This window comes from Amblyraja radiata, chromosome 21 (assembly GCF_010909765.2).
Source record: "Amblyraja radiata isolate CabotCenter1 chromosome 21, sAmbRad1.1.pri, whole genome shotgun sequence".
Taxonomy (NCBI): Eukaryota; Metazoa; Chordata; class Chondrichthyes; order Rajiformes; family Rajidae; genus Amblyraja; species Amblyraja radiata.
The window spans coordinates 12,982,085-12,993,940 of NC_045976.1; positions in this window are offsets into that span (position 1 = coordinate 12,982,085).

Below are 11,856 nucleotides of genomic sequence, written 5' to 3' on the forward strand. Positions count from 1 at the left end.
GTGCGTAACCGTGTTTATCTTGTACATGAAACTGGGTGTAAAATTCTGAAATTAAACTCAAATAGAATAAATTCACAATTTCTGTTGTGTCCTTTTAATATCAAGTGTGAGATATGTATTGTGATATCTGTGTGTGGTTTAACGAGATTCAAATGGGCCACATTTTACGGGTGGCACAGTGGCACAGCTGGTGGAGACTGCCTGACAGCGCCAGAGGCCCAAGTTCGATCCTGACCTCGACTTCTATGTTCTAGAATATTTTAAGGCTTACAAGATTTCAGATGATTGGAAGATTGAACTAGTAAATGGAGATTAGTTTGTGGCAATGAAGATAGAATAAACACAGTACACAAAGCAACTCACACACTATCAAATCCATCATAATTAGCAACTTATTCACAGTTACATGCAGACTCCGTTTTACGACTTTACTCATGCATATTAGTTTAGTTTAGTTTAGTTTAATAAGAGACACATCATGGGTTGGGGTTAGGGTTAGGCCACTACTTCCATGCTGATCATTGATCACCCGTTCACACAAGTTCTATGTTATCCCACTTCCTCATCCAAAGGGAGAACTTGCAAACTCCACACACAGACAGCACCGGAGATCAGGATAAAATCCGGGTCTCTGGCGCTGTGAGGCAACAACTCCACCAGCAACACCACGGTGCCACAGTGTTATAAATCTTAACCTTTTTGTACTTATGAAAGAAAATGAAAGTTCAGACAATAATTGATTTTCAACTCAGCAAAATATTTATTTAATTTAATATTATTTCAGTGTCCTCGGTGATCAGATTCAATAAGTCATTTTGAAACAAGATTCAACTTGCATAAGTTTTGTCAGCAGTAGAGGTGACGTGTATTAGTAAACCAAGAGAGTTTCAATTCCCTTTTACAGTCAACTACTACTCTGTGGACTTGACCACCACCTAGTGCAGCTGATTGGTATCAGTCCAAGAAACACAAAGTGCTGGAGTAACTGGAGTAACTCAGTGGCCAGGCAGCATCGCTGAAGAACATGGATAGGTGACGCTTTGGGTCGGAACCCTTCGTGAGTCTGACGATAGATACTCACTCAAAATGTTTTTTTTCTAGGCTCTCCGGAGATGGAGGCACAAGGAACTTCAGATGCTAGTTTACAAAAAAAAGACACAGAGTGCTGGAGTAACTCAGTGGGTCAAGCAGCATCTCTTGACCACATGGATAGGTCATGTTTTAGGTCTGGACTCTAGAGATTCTGAAGAAGGCTCCGATCCATATCCCCCAGAGTTACTCCGGCACTTTGTGTTTTTTGATGAAGATTTCAGCATCTGCAATTCCTAGTGCCTGGTTTCAGCCGGATTCAGGTTTGATGAGAAAGTACAAAGAAATGGACCAGAAAATGCATATGTGTTCCTCTGTTCTTCACAGCACCACCAGGCCTGAAGAAGGGTCCCGACCCAAAACGTCACCTATCCATGCTCTCCAGAGGTGCTGCCTGACCCACTGAGTTACTGAAGCACGTTGTGTCCACCAGGTTGCAGATCAATGTCTGCACCCCACACCTTGTAAGTTTCCTCTGTTACCTGCTTCCTGAATCCCAGTGAACAGTCACTCGAGCTGGCTATAAACTACCCAATGTAGGAAAAGCACAATGTGCTGGAGGAACTCTGAAGATGGATCTGAAGAAAGGTCCCAATCGGAAATGTCATCTCAAGTCAAGTCAAGTTTATTTGTCACATACACATACGAGATGTGCAGTGAAATGAAAAGTGGCAATGCTCGCGGGCTTTGTGCAAAAAGACAAACAGACAAACAACCAAACAAACTATAAACACAATCATAAACACACACATATTCTTTTACATATTAAATATTGGAAGGAAAAACGCTCAGTAAAGTTAGTCCCTGGTGAGATTTACAGTCCGAATGGCCTCTGGGAAGAAACTCCTTCTCAACCTCTCCGTTCACACAGCATAGCAACGGAGGCGTTTGCCTGACCGTAGCAGCTGGAACAGTCCGTTGCAGGGGTGGAAGGGGTCTCCCATGATTTTGTTGGCTCTGGAGTTGCACCTCCTGATGTATAGTTCCTGCAGGGGGGCGAGTGAAGTTCCCATAGTGCGTTCGGCCGAACGCACTACTCTCTGTACGTTTCCTCCACAGATGCTGCCTGACCCATTGAGTTCCTCCAGCACTTGGTGTTTTGCACAAGTTTAAGCATCTGCAGTTCCCTGTGTCACCAAATGTCGGCCCCTGATTAGGTGACCCCATCGACCAGCGGTGTGATTCAGTGACTGTCTGGTCCCAAAGGCCTCAGCACAATGGCACTACACTGACATCCCAATGGAGCAACAAATTTCCTCCCCAGTCACGGACCTCTCTGTAATTTGCCAACCCAGCAACCCCTTCAACTCTCCCCCAACCCTTGCCCGATGATCACCTCTGAATCACTGTGATTGCAGCCGTCCTCAACACCCCAACAAGCCACTCAGCACCAGCAATGGACTCTCACCATGCCTCATGACTTCTACATCCCTTTTTCTGGAACTCTGTTCTCCCTTCTCCCATGATCCAGGTCCACTACAGAGGTATGTTGTCCTTCACATGATCTCCACAGCCCCAGGACCTGAGGTTATCCACATTGGTGGCAAAAACAGGAAGGCAGATTATTATCTGAATGGTGTCAAGTTGGGAAAAGGGGAAGTATAACGAGATCTGGGGGTCCTTGCTCATCAGTCACTGAAAGTAAGCATACAGGTACAGCAGGCAGTGAAGAAAGCGAATGGCATGTTGACCTTCATAACAAGCGGAGTAGATTATAGGAGCAAAGAGGTCCTTCTGCAGTTGTACAGGGCCCTAGTGAGACCACACCTGGAGTATGGTGTATAGTTTTGGTCTCCAAATTTGAGGAAGGACATTCTTGCTATTGAGGGAGTGCAGCGTAGGTTCACGTAGTTAATTCCCGGGATGGCGGGACTGTCATATGTTGATAGAATGGAGCTGCTGGGCTTGTATACTGGAATTTAGAAGGATGAGAGGGTATCTTATTGAAACATATAAGATTATTTAGAGTTTGGATGCGCTAGACGCAGGAAGCATGTTCCCGATGTTGGGGAAGTCAACATGTTGGGGGAGTTGGGGAACCAGGGGCCACAGTTTAAGAATAAGGGGTAAGCCATTTAGAACGGAGACGAGGAAAAACCTTTTCACATAGAGGGTTGTGAATCTGTGGAATTCTCTGCCACAGAAGGTGGTGGAGGCCAATTCTCCGTATGGTTTCAAGAGAGAGTTGGATAGAGCTCTTAAAGATAGCGGGGTCAGGGAATATAGGGGGAAGGCAAGAACGGGGTACTGAGTGTAGATGATCAGCCATGATCACAGTGAATGGCGGTGCTGGCTCGAAGGGCCAAATGGCCTACTCCTGCACCTATTGTAAAAAAATAAATAAATAAAGTTGTTACCTTTGTGTAGGATCCAGCAGCGCATGGTGTCCAGCGCTTTAGGTACCATCAATCATTTAAATGGTGGCCCAGTGTCAACATTGTCAGCAGTCCACATTTTCCATGCCAAACCTGATGCCAAGTTAAACTATTGTCTTGTGATGCATATCCCTTCATTCCTTGCATGTCCATACACCTAACTAATAGGCACTTGAATGCCACTATCGTATCTGATGGGCCTGTTCCTCTGCTGTTCTCTTGTATGTTCTATTTTCTATGTTATATGTTCTATGTCTATGTTCCATGTTCTATGTTCTAAGTGCACGGCAGCTTCTGGTAGGTTAATTCCTGTGCTCCTTCCACAGACCTGTGCCAAATCATTTCTACCAAGTGCTTCCCCATTCCCCTTTGATGGCACTGACTGACTCTGATCCCATTTCCACTGTAGGCAGCGAAGTCCGGATCAGTCAACCGAACACACATGTGATTGAATATTCACCTTGTTCACTTTGGAGTCAGGGGGGGATAGATTCCTGGACCCTGATCTCCAGGGATCGCATTTGGGCATACGTCCTAATGTTGTGCTTGGACCTTGACATTTGTCAGGACAAGTGTGGAGGGTGCGGATTGATTTCAATAAGACAAGCTGGCTCCAGCAGTGGCCTCATTTCATGTAGCCTGAGCTTTTAATAACAGGACAACAGGTGTTAATCCCAACCTTCCGATGTCCAGCCAGGACATGTCCTGAATGCCGACTGGAAAATCAACGTGCACACATTGCCTCTCTGCTCCCACAGTGACTTTCAATGCTATGTATTCTTGCACCATGCGTTTATAGTCAGAATACCAGTTGTAAACGCTGCATTTTATAACAGCTGCACCTACGTGGCTTTAAATAAGGTTTAGTACATTTATATTTCGAGATACTTGTCACTGCTGTGAAATACTTTGTCTAACTCAATGTAAGTTACAATGCCAGATCGGATAAGATTATCTTGCACAATTATTCAGGAGGAAAGGAATGCAGAGTTTAAAGTTTGCTTCTAGACTGGTTTAACTATAGAGTGATGTGGGCACTGAGACTGCTCATACAGTTCTACGGTGGCACCGTCATTGTGTTCGACACAAAGTGCTGGAGTAGCCCAGCGGGTCAGGCAGCATCCTTGTGCCCCTGTCCCACTTAGGAAACCTAAACGGAAACCTCTGGAGACTTTGCGCCCCACCCAAGGTTTCCGTGCGGTTCCCGGAGGTTGCAGGTGGTTGCCGGAGGTTGCAGGTAGTGGAAGCAGGTGGGGAGACTGACAAAAACCTCCGGGAACCTCCGGGAACCGCACGGAAACCTTGGGTGGGGCGCAAAGTCTCCAGAGGTTTCCGTTCAGGTTTCCTAAGTGGGACAGGGGCATTAAAGAACATGGATAGATGGCATTTCTGGTTGGGACTCTTCAATCAATCTGAAGAAGCGACCCAACCCAAAATGTCACCTATCTGTGTTCTCCAGAGATGTGGCCTGACCCACTGGGTCACTCCAGCACTTTGTGTCTTTCCTTGGTAAACCATCATCGGTCGTTTATTGGTTCTACCGATATTGATGTCTTCATCAGTGTAGAGTGTGGCTCACAACGACTGGAATCATACAATTCACATCAGTTAAGCCATCCATCAGTAATCACACGTTGATGCTGCCATGTGAAAACGCAATGCTTCAGCTAAAGCTCTTTCCTCTCCTCACACGTTACACCATAAGATATTGGAGCAAAATTAGGCCATTTGGCCCATGAAGTATGCTCCGCCATTTGAGCATGGATGATCTATTTTTCCCTCTCAGCCCCATTCTCCAGCCGTCTTCCAATAACCTTTGACACCCTTACTAATCACGAACCTGTCAATCTCCATTTTAAAAATACCAAATGACTTGTCCTCTACAGCCGTCCGTGGCAATGAATTCCACATGTTCACCACCCTCTGACTAAAGAAATTCCACCTCATCTCCATTTTCAAGGGATAGACACCAACTCATGGGTACACACAGAGAAAGAGTGAACAGGATAAAACAAGACAACAATGGCAATGACAACCATTCCCAAGGTCTGGGCTTGGCTTTGGAGCTTTCGTATCTATAATCTGCTGCTTGATGAATTACGTGTTTCCTTGGAATCAGCCTTGAAATGACATGATGCCTCCAGCTCTTCATCACAGCCTCCACTGCTCTGAGTTGTTGGTATGCCTATAGAACATCGATTCTTGGATGTTTCTTACATCGAAACATTCGCCAGACAAAAGCTGAGCCTGAAGAAGGGTTCCGACCAGATACGTCACCCATCCAAGTCCTCTGGAGAGGCTGCCCGACCTGCTGAGTTACTCCACCACTTTGTGTTCTATGTGTTCGAGTTGAGTTCACTATAGCCACAATGAAAGGCTCATGCTCTGGATCATACTCTTAAAATTAACTGCAATAAGGACCCAGGTCTCTGCTACATCTTCTGGTGAGCTGAGCCCCATAACAAATATACTGTTGCCATGAGTGAGACCCTGAGATCACTTCTGTATGTAAGGCTGGATTGAATAGTCTGCAGCAGGATGCCGACTCGAAACGTCGCATATTCATGGTCTCCAGAGATGTTGCCTGACCCACTGAGTTACTCCAGCATTTTGTGTCCTTTTGTGTAAACCAGCATCTGTAGTTCCTTGTTTCTATATCTGGATTGAGAAATATTTGGTGTAAGGGTGGGGCGAAGGCTTTACCTGACTTCACTGAAAGGTCATGCTTAAAACATTAACTCTAATCAAATTGTAAATGAGAATCAAAAAATACTCGGTTTAAAATGATCCTCTGTTTTAATCATTTAAATAATTCGTGTCTGAGCCATTTTATGAATGGTGTAAAGAGGTTATTTTAATCACCCTTTGCTGCCCGCACCTGAATTGTCAAACATTTTTTGGGTCATTCTCCATCCTGCCCTGGCCAGGCTGGGATAAGGTGTTATGAAGTTTGCTGTGTGTTGTGGGCCTGGGGTAATTAGTTGAGACGTATGGGTAAACATATTTATACTGTTTAACATCTTATTAAATGAGCATCAGGAGCAACAGTGGGAACACTGGCAGAGAGTATGCAGTTCACAGAGGATGGAGAGCTAGAATATTGTCCGAGCGCTTCTATAATAATAATAATAATAAATTTTATTTAATGGGGCCTTTCAAACATCTCAAGGACACCTTACATAGTATATCGGAATAACATATAATCGGAATATAACAATAAAGACATCACAGAGACACAAATTAAAAACAGGATTCAATCCAAAAACAGAAAATCAAAAACACAGTGTGAAGAGGGAGCAGCGGCAACCAAATCGTGCCAGCGTCCACTCTCTCATCACGGCAGCCATCTTGGACACAGACCTACAAGACTACAAATAGACAAAAAAAATCATCCCCCCACAGTGGGTAGCACTGTGGAGGAAGGCACAATGTCCAGTCCCCACCCCATGTTCACCCCAAAGTCAGGCCTATTGAGGCCACCGCAATTGCCTCTACGGAGGCCCGATGTCCCTGGCCGTTCTCACCGGGTGGTCTTGCCCCGGCGTCGGGAGAGTCCTTTCGGCGGCTGGGCCACCTGGAACGGCCGCATCCTGGTTGGAGCCCGCAGCTGCCGAAGCCGACAAGGCCGCGCCGGTTTGGAGCTCCCTGGCTCCAGATGACAAAGTCGGCGCCGCCTCTCCGCTCCGCAGACCCGCAGCCCGGAGTTGTTGCTCTCGGCGGTCCAGCTCGCCAGAGCTCCAGCGCGTCGCTCCAGCGCGGCGACCCAGGCAAGGCATCGCCCGCTCCACTCCGCTCCGCTCCAGCGCTCCAATGCTGTGCCGCCGCCGAGGCCGAGGTGCTGGGCGGTTCCCGCCAGGAAACGGCGCTCCAAGCCCGCAGGTAGGCCACGAGGACGGATCGACGGGCAGCCCGGAGAAGAAGCTGCCTCACCGACCAGGTAGGGACCTAGAAATTAGGTTTACACCTACCCCCCACATTAAAAAGACCATATCCCCTACAAACAAAAAACAGGACTCACTAAAAACTATAAAAAAAACGGATTAAAACGGACGGCTGCTGGCTAGCAGCCGTTCACCAAGATGGCTGATGATGCATTAGATCCATAACCATGAGTTCTGGAGACAGCTGGGGCTTCATTTCCCTGGGCATTCTACAGATCTACCATCAAAGCAACAGCAGGAGACTATTGGGAATTCTGAAGGATATTATGATCTTCACTACTATTGCTAACTGTAAGACTTAAGGGCGGCACAGTGTTGCTTCCTTACAATGCCAAAGGCCCAGGTTCGATTCTGACTATGGGTGTTGCGTGTATAGAGTTTGTATGTTCTCCCCGTGACCCTCATGGGTTTTCTCCTGGAGCTCTGGATTCCTCCCATACTCCATAGTACTACGGGTTTGTTAGTAGGCTAATTGGCTTCGGTAAAGATTGTAAATTGTCCCAAGGGTGTAGGATAGTGCTAGTATACGGGGATCACTGGTCCTCGTGGACCGAAAGGCCTGTTTCCACGCTGTATCTCTGGACAAACTACAAGATGCATCTCTTAGCTGATTGTACTGAAAGATTCTCAACTTTCCCTTCCTTTCACCCTGGGGAGTAGTGTGTAAAGAAGGAGCTGTCCTTCAAAGTTATCTTACTTCTGGCCTCTGTCACAGTCTGCCCTCTCCTCATTCTCATCCACTTCACCTCCCAGTACTTTTCCACCGGTCCCTCCTTCTCCTCACCTGCCTGCCTGCCACTCCCCTCTCATCAGCCCAACTCTCCTCACCTGTTGCACTCAGTTGCCTCTGATCACCAATTAACCCGGTATATAGACTCTCCTCACCGTTCACACAGTGCCAGATTGTTCTCAGCATTCATGCAAGACTCTCCAGCGATTTCCCGACTGCCTACACGGATTCTCCTGCCTGCCCGCCCCTCTTCGGAACCCTCGCTCAATCCTGAGCCTCTGTGTGAGTACGGTGTACCCATTCCTGTGTTACTACTCTGTGTTACAGTATCGTAATAAAGTTCATTACCAACTATACCTGCCTGATTCTGTGCTGCTATTGGGTCCAAGCTATACCCGTTACAGTACAATCTGGCCAACAGTGGACTCAGCGCACACAACGTCTCCGTCAAACCGCTTCGAGAGGATTGAGCACACGCTCCTGCAGCACGAAGCTATGCTCACTGCCTCCAACTCCGAGGTTCGACAGGCTGTGTCAAACCAAGAGCAAGCATTGGTTGCACTAGCCACCCAGGTCCAACAGCTGATGACCACCCTCGCCCAGGCTACACCCCATGCTTCCCCTCCGGCTCCGACAGCATCAGCTCCCGGTCCACCAGGACCATCACCTGAGCCCCGGGTGGGAACCCCGGAGCGCTACGCTGGAGACCCGGAGGGCTGCAACCCATTCATCACGAACTGTTCCATTCTCTTCGCCCTACAGCTCTACACCTTCGCCCAGGAAGCGGCGAGAGTGGCGTTTACCATTAATCACCTGACTGGCAGAGCTCGGCTGTGGGGAACGGCTGAATGGGAGCGACGCACACCGGCTTGCTCCTCTTTCCAGGCCTTCGCCGCGGAGCTTCGCAAGGTGTTCGGTGAGGTTTCGATGGGTCCGGACGCTGCGGGAAGTCTGCTGAGGTTGAGCCAGGGGAACCAGAGCGTCGCTGACTTCGCCATCGACTTTCGCACCAAGGCCCGTCAGAGTGATTGGAACGCCCCGGCCCAGTGTGACGCTTTCTTGCTGGGTTTGAATGACTATATCAAGGATGAGTTGGTGTCCCACGACCTTCCTTCTTCTCTGGATGGGCTTATCGAGCTAATGACCCGTCTGGACCGACGCATCCTGGCGAGACGTCGGGAGAGGCGACAGGGACAGGCGGACCGCCAGCTATCCACCCAAGCTCGTTTTCCTCCAGGGACTGGACTACCCTCGTCGGGGCAACCATCGAGGCAACCCGAACCCATGCAGGTGGGTCGCACCAGTCTCACCCCCGAGGAACGGGAACGTCGGCGTCGGGGGAACCTCTGTCTCTACTGTGGCCTGGCGGGTCATTACATCTCCAAGTGTCCAGTAAAAGGCCAGACTCACCAGTAGCGGAGGAATTACTGGTGAGTCGAACCTCTGAACTTTCCTCTGCCCGACGCCCTCTTTGTCATGCCCGTCTGCTGTTGTCTGATGGTTCTCACACCCTCGCCACCTTCATAGACTCTGGTTGTGACATTAATCTTATGGACAAGGAACTAGCCCGCCAGCTTGGCATCAGTTGTGTTCCCCTGCCTGAACCTGTTCCCGCCAACGCCCTCGACGGCCATCTCCTGGGGACTGTTTCTCACCAGACGGTCCCAGTGCGCATGCTCCTGTCTGGTAATCACCATGAGACCATCCAGTTCCACATCCTGCAGTCTCCCCGTCTTCCCCTCATCCTGGGTTACCCCTGGCTTCGGCGACACAACCCCAACATCGACTGGAGGACGGGGGTCATCTTGGGTTGGAGCCCTTCCTGCCACTAAGTGTGCCTGAAGCAAGCCTCAGCTCCTCAACCGGCCACCTGCTCCAGTTCTGCTCCAGATCTGACGGGGGTCCCAGCCGAGTACCATGACTTTGGGGAGGGTTTTTAGCAAGTCTAGGGCCACCTCCCTTCCTCCTCATCGGCCCTATGACTGCGCCATAGACCTCCTGCCTGGTTCCGCTCCTCCTAGGGGTCGCCTTTACTCCCTGTCCGCCCCTGAGAGAGGCGCCATGGAGAAATACATAAACAACTCCTTGGCTGCTGGTCTCATCCGTCCCTCCTCGTCTCCTGCTGGGGCTGGGTTCTTCTTCGTGGAGAAGGACAAATCTCTGCGTCCCTGCATAGATTACCGGGGGCTCAACGGCATCACGGTGAAGAATCGCTACCCTCTCCCACTCATCTCCTCTGCTTTCGAGCTCCTGGAGGGGGCCACCATCTTTTCGAAGTTGGATCTACGCAACGCCTACCACTTGGTCCGCATCAAAGAGGGAGATGAGTGGAAGACCACCTTCAACACTCCCACGGGACATTATGAATACCTGGTGATGCCCTTTGGCCTCACCAACGCCCCGGCCGTCTTCCAGGCTTTGGTCAATGACGTTCTCAGAGACATGTTGAACAAGTACGTGTTCGTCTATCTTGATGACATCCTCATCTTTTCACGGACCAAGGAGGAACACGTACACCACGTCCAGGCAGTTCTACATCGGCTCCTGGAGAACTCGCTCTTCGTTAAAGCTGAGAAGTGCGAGTTTCACTCCCCATCAGTCTCCTTCCTAGGATACATCGTTGGCCAAGGAAACTGCCGAGCTCATGTTACTCCACGTCTTCAGGCTCCATGGTCTCCCCGTCGATGTGGTCTCCGACCAGGGACCCCAGTTTGCCTCTGTGTTCTGGAGGGAGTTCTGCACGCTTGTGGGGGCCACCGTGAGTCTGACGTCCGGATTTCATCCCCAGTCCAATGGCCAAACTGAAAAGAAGAATCAGGAGATGGAGACGGCGCTGCGGTGTATGGTGTCCAAGCATCCCTCCTCCTGGTCCCAGCAGTTGTTGTGGGTGGAGTACGCCCACAACACCCTGACAAGCTCGGCCACTGGGCTCTCCCCTTTCCAGTGTGCCTACGGGTTCCAGCCTCCACTGTTCCCGGCGCTGGAGAAAGAGGATTCCTGCCCGTCCGTCCAGGCCTTCATTCGTCGCTGCCGCAGGACGTGGACCCAAGCCAGGGCGGCTCTTCTCCGCTCCGTGGACCGTTACGCCACGGCTGCCAACCGTCACCGCACCCAGGCCCCCACCTACCTCGCGGGCCAGAAGGTGTGGCTGTCGACCCGGGACCTTCCCTTGAGGGTGGAGTCCAAGAAGTTGGCACCCAAGTTCATCGGTCCCTTTGAGATCCAGAAGGTCATCAACCCAGCGGCTGTGAGGCTCAAGTTGCCTCGTTCCATGCGGGTCCATCCTACGTTCCACGTGTCCAGAGTAAAGCCAGTCCGGGAGAGCTCCCTGGTCCCCGCAGTCCCTCATCCTCCACCTCCTCGTCTCATCGACGGAGGCCCCGCATTCACGGTGCACCGCCTCCTGCGCTCCCGCCGTCGCGGGAGGGGTCTCCAATACCTGGTCGATTGGGAGGGTTACGGTCCAGAGGAGAGGTCCTGGGTTCCTGCTCGACACATCCTGGACGCCTCCCTCATCAGGGAGTTTCACCGGCGTCATCCCGACCAGCCGTCCAAGTCCGCCACTCCTAGAGGGGTCGCCGCTCCTGAGACTCTGTCCCCTCTTCCGTCTGAGGCACCCAGTGACGACGAGACGGAGCTTTCCTCTGATGCCATGGAGGAGGATGCGGACATGGATGTCTCGGACGAATATTAGCCCTCCTCCGGTCCCCCTCCTCCCACC